Below are 9,893 nucleotides of genomic sequence, written 5' to 3'. Positions count from 1 at the left end.
ATGTCTAAGCACTGCCCATGCATAGATGAGGAAATGTGGGCACTGAGGATTTACACAGCTTGCACGCGTGTTCAGTCATCCATTTGTGTCTGACTCTTTGTAACCCTATGGTCTGTAGCCACTCCACTGCAGTGGGTTTCCATTTCCTCCTCCAGGGGATCTTCCCAACCCAGGGATCGAACCCACATGTCCTGCATCTCCTGCATTGGCAGGCAGATTCTTTACCTGGGAAAGACACCTGGGAAGCCCCTTACATAGCTTGAAAGTGAAAGTGAAAGTGAAGTCACTCAGTCGTGTCTGACTCGTTGCAACCCCGTGGACTGTAGCCTACCCAGGCTCCTACGTCCATGCGATTCTCCAGGTAAGAACACTGGAGTGGGTTGCCATTTCCTTCTCCAGGGGATCTTCCTGACCCAGGGATCGAACCCAGGTCTCCCGCATTGCAGGCAGACGCTTTAACCTCTGAGCCACCAGGGAAGTGTTAAAAAAGATATCCAGAGGCCAAGTCAGGATTTAAATCCAGACAATCTGACTCCAGAGCCTGTATTTTTTTTAACCACCATCCTCTTCTTACTCAAAATACTAGTACTGGGATGACTAATAAGAAATGTCTTCTCACTGTGCACAGTAAGGAACTAGAACATTCAGAATAATAAGAGCAAAGAGAAACAACTTTTTACCAAGAAGACTTAACTAAGAGGGATTTTGTACAGATAAGTATAAGAAATACTAGGAGATAAAGCAAAAAAAACCCTTTAGCTAAAGAGAAGATATATTTCCAAAAACATATAATTGTGAATATGTGATAGGCTCTTCCAGGTTATATTATCTGCTATCACAGAATACAGTAATTATCTATTTTCACATAAGGCTCCCTTTTAGATTGAGGACGTGGCCAGGCTCCCATCCACCCTCCCATCTGCAGAGCACTGAGACAAGCACAAATCAGATATTCAAATAGTATTGAATGCCTGGTTGGCTGAAGGAATGAATGAATGAATGCATGAAAAACAGCAACATTTATGTATGATAAATACTGTGAGATTTTCAGAGAAAGTGAGAACTACAGAGGGATAAAGCAGTAAAATACCTAAAAGAAGTAGGTCTTCACCTGGATCATGTACAATGAACGGAATTTTACCTTCAGATAAGAACTTATTGAAAGATGACAAACTGTCAGTTTCAATGGCATGTCATCTTTTCTCACCTAAAACCTTGCCAATTCTAGGAGCAAATACTTAAAAGGGCAATATTGTTTTCTTATAGGCGTTGAGTTGAACAACCCTAGCAATGCAAAGCTATGAATAAAAGATATAGTACAGTTTGGTAAACTATAAGAAAGAAAGGTGCTAATTAAAAAGTACATTAAAAAACATCAATGATCCGTGTTTCAAGAATTGTCTCCTCTCACATAACTGCCTATCGACTTTTCTGTTATCTGGTAGGAATACTGCAATATTCCTACAGCCTTATAATTTAGATTTCTACCACTCCCTAATTTTAATGGCTATCTAAAGAGTTTCATGGTCCTCTGATTATTGCTCTAAAAAAAATGCATTCTCATAAAGAGTACACGGTGATGCTGCTTTAGCACCAATATACATTTTTATAGTTACTCTTACCAAGGGATATTGAGATTATAACAAAATGCAATTTATTCCAACCTGAGAAGCAAACTCAGAACAAGTCATTACTCTTCTGTATTTCTAATACATCATTTTCCTCATTAGATTTTGCTGGCACAATCTTCCCATCCATATGCATTCTTCAAATATAAGTTTATATTCAACTGATTGCTTGTGGCAATCAATTTCTTAAAAGCTATTCTTAAATTGGATGCTTAGGTTTATATATGCAGCACAATATCGGGTGGGGGGGAATTGAATTGTAATAATAATTAGGCACAGACCTGGAGTTAGAAAATAAAGGAACCAAACTGGAAGGGGTAAGGAAGAAAGTGAGTACAGAAATTTTGCTTTATTAGCATAGGTGTGATTATCATTTTCAGTACCAAAATTTGGAGTGTCTTAAGCACCATCAGCACTTTATTCCATGATTTTCACCTTTCAAAAGACTTTGGAACTGTGACATTGAGGCAAACTACAGCACAATTTTTAACCTTTATGTATCATGAACACCACAAGAATGTTGATGAAACATGGAGATTCCTTCGGCATTAGCTTCCTAATGCTGCTGTAACAAATTATCACAAACTTAATGACTTAAAACATCAGACGTTTTATTACCGTTTTGTAGGTCAGAGGTCCTGTATGGGTCTAACTAGACTAAAATTAATCTGTGCAGATTCTAGGAGATAATCTGTTTCCTCCCCATGTGGATAGTTGGCAGGCTTCAGTTCCCTGCAGTTTTAGGACCAAAATTCCCTTTCTTTGCTGCCTGAAGCTGAGGCTCTTTCCCATGACTTTCTTTCATTAACGGTTGCCTTTCTCCACTTTCAATGACAGCAACAGTAGGTGCAGTCCTCAGGTCACATCTGTCTAACCCAATATTCTTCCTTTCTCTTCCACTTTTAAGGACTTGTATGGTTATTCTGGACCCATGTGGATAATCTGGGATAATCTCCCCATTTCAGGGTCCTTAACCATACCATATATTGCAAAGTCCCTTTTGTTATGTAAGGTAACAACTTCATAAGTATAAAAAATTAGGGTAGGGACATTTTTGGGGGCCATTATTCTGCTTACTGTGCCTCCACAGTATAATTTTTGTTCTATAAAATAAAAATAGGATTTTAAAAGGAAATCAATTACATCTAAATATAGCTCATTTTTTACATGGTTATATATGTGCTTCTTCACTGTTGCAATAAATAACAGGATCAAGTTTTGAGTCTACTAACTAGCATATTTTTCAAAGTGTTGAGCAGAAATGATACTGTGAATATCGGCAAAAACTGTAAATGTGATATAAAAATATGTCTGAGTTCTATAGATATCAATGCCACAGGTACTGCTAGTTCTATTGTGGTTTGTTGCCTATTTTATAATGGAAAGAAATGCTAAATTTCAGTTTTAGATTAGTAAAAAAAAAAATAAAATAGATATGTACACTCCTCAAATCCACAGAACCACTGGGCCTAAACCTCTGAATTTGCTTATCTTGTGATCTTGTAGACTTTAGTTCACTTCCATGGCAGAGATTTCCAGTAGCACCAATGAAAAGACAGAGAATGTCAGAGTGGATCAAAAAGCAAGACTCAACTGTATGTTATCTACAAGAAACTTACTTTCAATATTAAGACACATATAGATTAAACCTAACTGGATGGAGAAATATACACCATGATAACACTAATTAAAGGAAAGCAAGAGGAGATATGTTCATTTCAGACAAAGCAAACCTGGAAGCAGGGAAAGTTATCACAGATATAGAAAAGCATCGTTTATGATAAAAAGTTTAATTCTATAAGAAGACATAAAAATTTTGCATGTACATGCCTAACAACAGAGCATCAAGCTATGTAAAGCAAACACTTAGAACTGCAAGGAGATATAGATAAACCCACTATCATAACTGGAAATGTCAATACCCCTTTATTGGAAATAGATCCAGAAGGCAAAAAGTCAGTAAGGGCATCAGTTCAATTCAGTTGCTTAGCCCTGTCCAACTCTTTGAGACTCAATGGACTGCAGGACACTAGGCCACACTGTCCATCACCACCTCCCAGAATTTACTCAAATTCATGTCTATTGAGATGATGACGCCATCCAACCATCTCATCCTCTGTCGTCCCCTTCTCCTCCTGCCCTCAATCTTTCCCAGCATCAGGGTCTTTTCAAATGACTCAGTGCTTCACATCAGGTGGCCAAAGTATTGGAGTTTCAGCTTCATCATCAGTCCTTCCAATGAATATTCAGGACTGATTTCCTTTAGGATGGCCTGGTTGGATCTCCTTGCAGTCCAAGGGACTCTCAAGAGTCTTCTCCAACACCACAGTTCAAAAGCATCAGTTCTTCAGTGCTCAGTTTGCTTTATAGCCCAATTCTCATATCCATACATGACTACTGGAAAAACCATAGCTTTAACTAGAGGGACGCTTGTTGGCAAAGTAATGTCTCTGCTTTTTAATATGCTGTCTAGGTTGGTCATAGCTTTTCTTCCAAGGAGCAAGCGTCTTTTAATTTCATGGCTGCAGTCACCATCTGCAGTAAGTTTGGAGCCTAAAAAAAATAAGTCTGTCACTATTTCTATGGTTTCCCCATTCATTTGCCATGAAGTGATGAGTCCAAATGCCATGATCTTAGTTTTCTGAATGCTGAGTTTTAAGCCAACTTTTTCACTCTCATCTTTCACTTTCATCAAGAGGTTCTTTAGTTCTTCTTTGTTTTCTGCCATAAGGGTGGTATCGTCTGCATCTCTGAGGTTATTGATATTTCTCTTGGCAATCCTGATTCCAGCTTGTGCTTCCTCCAGTACACCATTTCTCGTGATGTACTCTGCATATAATTTAAATAACCAAGGTTACAATATACAGCCTTGATGTACTTCCCGATTTGGAACCAGTCTGTTGTTACATGTCCCGTTCTAACTGCTGCTTCTTGACCTGCATTCAGATTTCTCAGGAGGCAGGTCAGTTGGTCTGGTATTCCCATCTCTTGACGAATTCTCCACAGTCTGCTGTGTTCCATACAATCAAAGGCTTTGTCACAGTCCATAAATCAGAAGTAGATGTTTTTCTGGAACTCTCTTGCTTTTTCGATGATCCAACGAATGTTGGCAATTTGATCTCTGGTTTCTCTACCTTTTCTAAAACCAGCTTGAACATATGGAAGCTCATGGTTCATGTACTGTTGAAGCCTGGCTTGGAGAATTTTGAGCGTTACTTTACTAGCGTGTGAGATGAGTGCAATTGTGTGGTAGTTTGAACATCCTTTGGCATTGCCCTTCTTTGGGATTGGAAGGAAAACTGAACTTTTCCAGTCCTGTGGCCACTGCTGAGTTTTCCATATTTGATGGCATATTGAGTGCAGCACTTTCACCGCATCATCTTTCAGGATTTGAAATAGCTCAAATGGAATTCTATCACCTCCACCAGCTTTGTTGGTAGTGATGCTTCCTAAGGCCCACTTGACTTCACACTCCAGATGTCTTGTTCTAGGTGAGTGATCACACCATCATGATTATCTAGTTCATGAAGATCTTTTTTGTATAGTTCTTCTGTGTATTCTTGCCAGTTCTTCTTAATATCTTCTGTCTCTGTTAGGCCCATACCATTTCTGTTCTTTATTGTGCCCATATTTACATGAAATGTTCCCTTGGTATCTCCATTTTTCTTGAAGAGATCACTAGTCTTTCCCATTCTGTTGTTTTCCTCTATTTCTTTGCTTTGATCACTGAGGAAGGCTTTCTTATCTCTCCTTGCTATTCTTTGGAATTCTGTATTCAAATGGGTTATCTTTCCTTTTCCCCTTTGCCTTCCACCTCTCTTTTTTTCATAGCTATCTGTAAGGCCTCCTCAGACAACCATTTTGCCTTTTTGCATTTCTTTTTCTTGGGAATGGTCTTGATCACTGCCTCCCATACAATGTCACAAATCTTTATCCATAGTTCTTCAGGCACTCTATCAGATCTAATCCCTTGAATCTATTTGTCACTTCCACTATATAATCATAAGGAATTTTATTTAGGTCATACCTGAATGGTCTAATGGCTTTCCCTACTTTCTTCAATTTCAGTCTGAATTTGGCAATAAAGAGTTCATGATCTGAGCCACAGTCAGTTCCCAGTCTTGTTTTTGCTGACTGTATAGAGTTTCTCCGTCTTTGGCTACAAAGAATATAATCAATCTGATTTTGCTATTGACCATCTGATGAGGTCCATGTGTAGAGTCTTCTCTTATGTTGTTGGAAAAGGGTGTTTGCCATGACCAGTGCGTTCTCTTGGCAAAACTCTGTCAGCCTTTGCCCTGCTTCATTTTGTACTCCAAGGCCAAATTTGCCTATAACTCCAGGTATTTCTTGACTTCCTACTTTTTCATTCCAGTCCCCTATAATGAAAAGGACATCCTTTTTGCATGTTAGTTCTAGGTCTCATAGTTCTTCATAAAACCATTCAACTTCAGCTTCTTCAGCATTGTGGTTGAGGCATAGACTTGGCATACTGTGATATTGAATGGTTTGCCTTGGAAATGAACAGAGATCATTCTCTTGTTTTTGAGATTGCATCCAAGTACTGCATTTAGAACTCTTTTGTTGACTATGATGGCTACTCCATTTCTTCTAAGGGATTCTTGCCCACAGCAGTAGATATAATGGTCATCTGAGTTTAATTCACCCATTCTAGTCCATTTTAGTTCACTGATTTCTAAAATTTCGATGTTCACTCTTGCCATCTCCTGTTTGACCACTTCCAATTTGCTTTGATTCATAGACCTAACATTCCAGGTTCCTATGCAATATTGCTCTTTACAGCATCGGACCTTGCTTCTATCACCAGTCACATCCACAACTGAGTGTTGTTTTTGCTTTGGCTCCATCTCTTCATTCTTTCTGGAGTTATTTCTCCACTGATCTCCAGTAGCATATTGGGCACCTACTGACCTGGGGAGTTCATCTTTCAGTGTCCTATCTTTTTGCCTTTTCATGCTGTTCATGGGATTCTCAAGGCAAGAATACTAAGTGGTTTGCCATTCCCTTCTCTAGTGAATCACCTTTTGTCAGAAATCTCCACCATGACCCATCTGTCTTGGGAGGCCCTACAAGGCATGGCTCAAAGTTTCATTGAGTTAGACAAGGTTGTGGTCCATATGATTAGATTGGTTAGCTTTCTATGACTGTGGTTTTCATTCTGTCTGCCCTCTGATGACTGGAGAAGAAAATGGCAACCCACTCCAGTATTCTTGCTTGGAGAATCCCATGGATGGAGGAGCCTGGTAGGCTACAGTCCAGGGATAAGAGGCTTAAGGAAGCTTCCTGATGGGAGAGACTAACTGAGGGGGAAACTGGGTCTTGTTCTGATGGGCGGGGCCATGCTCAGTAAATCTTTAATCCAATTTTCTGCTTAAGGAGGGCTGTGTTCCCTCCCTGTTATTTGACCTGAGGCCAAACTGTGCTGGAGGTAATGAAGATAATGATGATCACCTTCAAAATGTCCCATGCAGGCACTGCTATTCAATGCCCCCAACCCTGCAGCAGGTCAGCGCTGACCCACACCTCCGCCAGAGACTCCTGGACACCCATGGGCAAGTCTGGGTCCGTCTCTTGTGGGGTCACTGCTCCTTCCTCCTGGGTCCTAGTGCACACAAGGCTCTGTTTGTGCCCTCCAAGAGTCTGTTTCCCCAGTCCTGTGTGAGTCCTGTTGGCTCTATGGTAGGTTGATGGCGACCTCCTCCAAGAGGGCTTATGCCACACCCAGGTCTGCTGCACTCGGAGCCCCTACTCCCGCAGCAGCCCACTGCTGACCTTACCCCTTCAGGAGACACCCAAGCACAGTGCTGTCTGAGTCTCTGTGGGGTCTCTGAGTCCCGGTGTGCACAAGGTGTGTTTGAGGCCTCTGAGCATCTCTGGTGGGTATGGGGTTTGATTCTAAATGCGATTCCGCCCCCCACCATCTTGCTGGGCTTTTCCCTTGCCCTTGGACGTTGGGTATCGCCCAGTTGCTCCAGCACCACGCAGCCACCATGCCAGCTGTGCAGCCGCTGCTCCAGTGGCACAGAGTAAGGGCACAGTTGAGCTCAAAAACAACAACAATTTCAGCTGGAGATAATGGACATCTATAGACTACTTCATTCATTAACAGAAGAACGTACATTCTTCTCAAGCTCACATGAAACATTCACCAAGTTAAGTCACATTCTGGGCCATAAAACAAAAAGAAAGAAATCATACAACCACTGACCTCAGGCCACAAAGGAATTAAACTATATAATATAAACAGTAGCTATCAGTGACACTTATATACTGGAAAATCACAAAATACATGGAGATTAAACAACATCTAAATAGCATTTGAATCAAAGGATCTTAATAATTACATTGGGCCTGTCAACTAATCCAGGATAATTTCCAAATCTCAATATTCTTAGCTTTATTATATCTTCAAAGTCAACTGTGTAACATAAGGTTAAATACTCACAAGTCTGAAGTGAACATTAGAACATGGGTATCTTTGGAAAGCCATCATTATGCATACCACAACCAGCAAGGAATAATTATAATTTAAAATAACAATAACCACCACCAGAAAATTAAAGTTAGGTATAAGTTTAACAAAATATTGTAAGAACTATTTCTGTAACAGTACATAACTTTAATGAAAGAAATCTAAGAAGATCTAAATAAGTGGAAAGACATTCAGTGTTTATAGATTTGAAGACCTAATCTTAAAAGATAGCAGTCCAGTCTAACTTGGTCTGTATATTTAAAATACAAAATCCCAGCAAGCTATTTTATAGAAATCAACAAGCTGATTTTAAATTTTATATGGAAAAGCAAAAGACCTAGAAGAGCCTACACAATACTGAAGAGGAAGAACAAACCTAGAAACAAAACTCACACTATCAAATTTTAAGGTTTACATAAGTTGGCTGCAATTAAGATAGTGTGATATTGGCCACAAAATAGGCACAGTTCAATGGAGCAGAACAGAGAACCCTGAAAAGACCCACACAAACATAGTCAAGTGATGTTTTTTACAAAGGAGTGAAGAATTCAAGGGAAAAATTAAAAAAAAAAAAAATGGTGCTAAAACAACTGATCATTCACAAGCCAAAAAATGAATTCAGACACTGACCTTTCACAAAAATGAGCTCTGAATGGATCATGTACCTAAATGTAAAGTTCAAAGCTATCAATTTTCTTGAAGAAAACATAACAGAAAAATCTACATGACCTTGGGTTTGGTGATGAGAAATTAAATGAAATACCATTAGCATGATCCATGAAAAAAATGTTTCATATCTTCAGGTTTCACATCCTCAGATTCAACCAACTACAGATTGGTTTGATTTGCAAATACAAAGCCTAAACTGTATATTTACTGAAGAAAGAAATAGGTGTATGAGTAGACGTATGCAGTTCAAACCCATGTTGTCCAAGGGTCAGCTGTACAGTATCATCCAAATTTTAGAACATTCTGGAAAAGCAAAACTATAGAGACAGTAAACTGAACAGCATTTGCCAGATGTTTGGTGGTGGTGGTGGTGGGAGGGGGTTGAACAGGTAAAACATAGAGGATTTTTTAGAGTGGTAAAATCATTTCTTGAGTGGTATGATATTATAATGTATAATGAGACACTGAGCATCTTCAAAACCCAAAGAACTTTACAGCACAAAGAGTGAGTTTTATTCAATTTTTTAAAAATTCATTCAGTCGATCAAGATGGAGACAGCTTCACTGAAGAGGGTGGAAAAATAAACTGCTGACCTAAGTTGCTTCAGAAAGAAGAAAGGCAAAAGGAACTGTGGTTGACATTGTACTCCAGTTGATAAAGTTACTTCCTGTGGAAATACAGGTTAACAATTCCAAAATGACTGCTGTAACATTATACTGAGACTGAACAATAAATGGATGCTGGATGGATGATGGAGTGGGAGGTTACAAATAAGCAAAGGGGGGAAGCAGAAATGTTCTATATGGTAGTGAATTAGAATAGGAGACATCACTATAAACTAATGCTCAGCTTAATATAAATAAAGATGGTTACATACAGAAATATATTTCTTGTTTTGTTAGCTGAAAGAGGCTAAAAGCAATGAGAGTACAACAGCAAGGAGCAAACTTAGCACCCAAATCTTGGTTTATAATACCATTCTCCAATAAAAGGACCCAAGATTCCTTACAGAAATGTTGGTTGTGTATTTCCTAAGTCTTACATGATGAGCTTAGAGCATCTTGAAGTGTCAGAAAGTAAGGAAGCCCTCAAAGAAACACAA

This window comes from Muntiacus reevesi, chromosome 8 (assembly GCF_963930625.1).
Source record: "Muntiacus reevesi chromosome 8, mMunRee1.1, whole genome shotgun sequence".
NCBI lineage: Eukaryota > Metazoa > Chordata > Mammalia > Artiodactyla > Cervidae > Muntiacus > Muntiacus reevesi.
The sequence above is the reverse complement of the archived record's forward strand: the minus strand, read 5'-3'. Positions refer to the sequence as shown.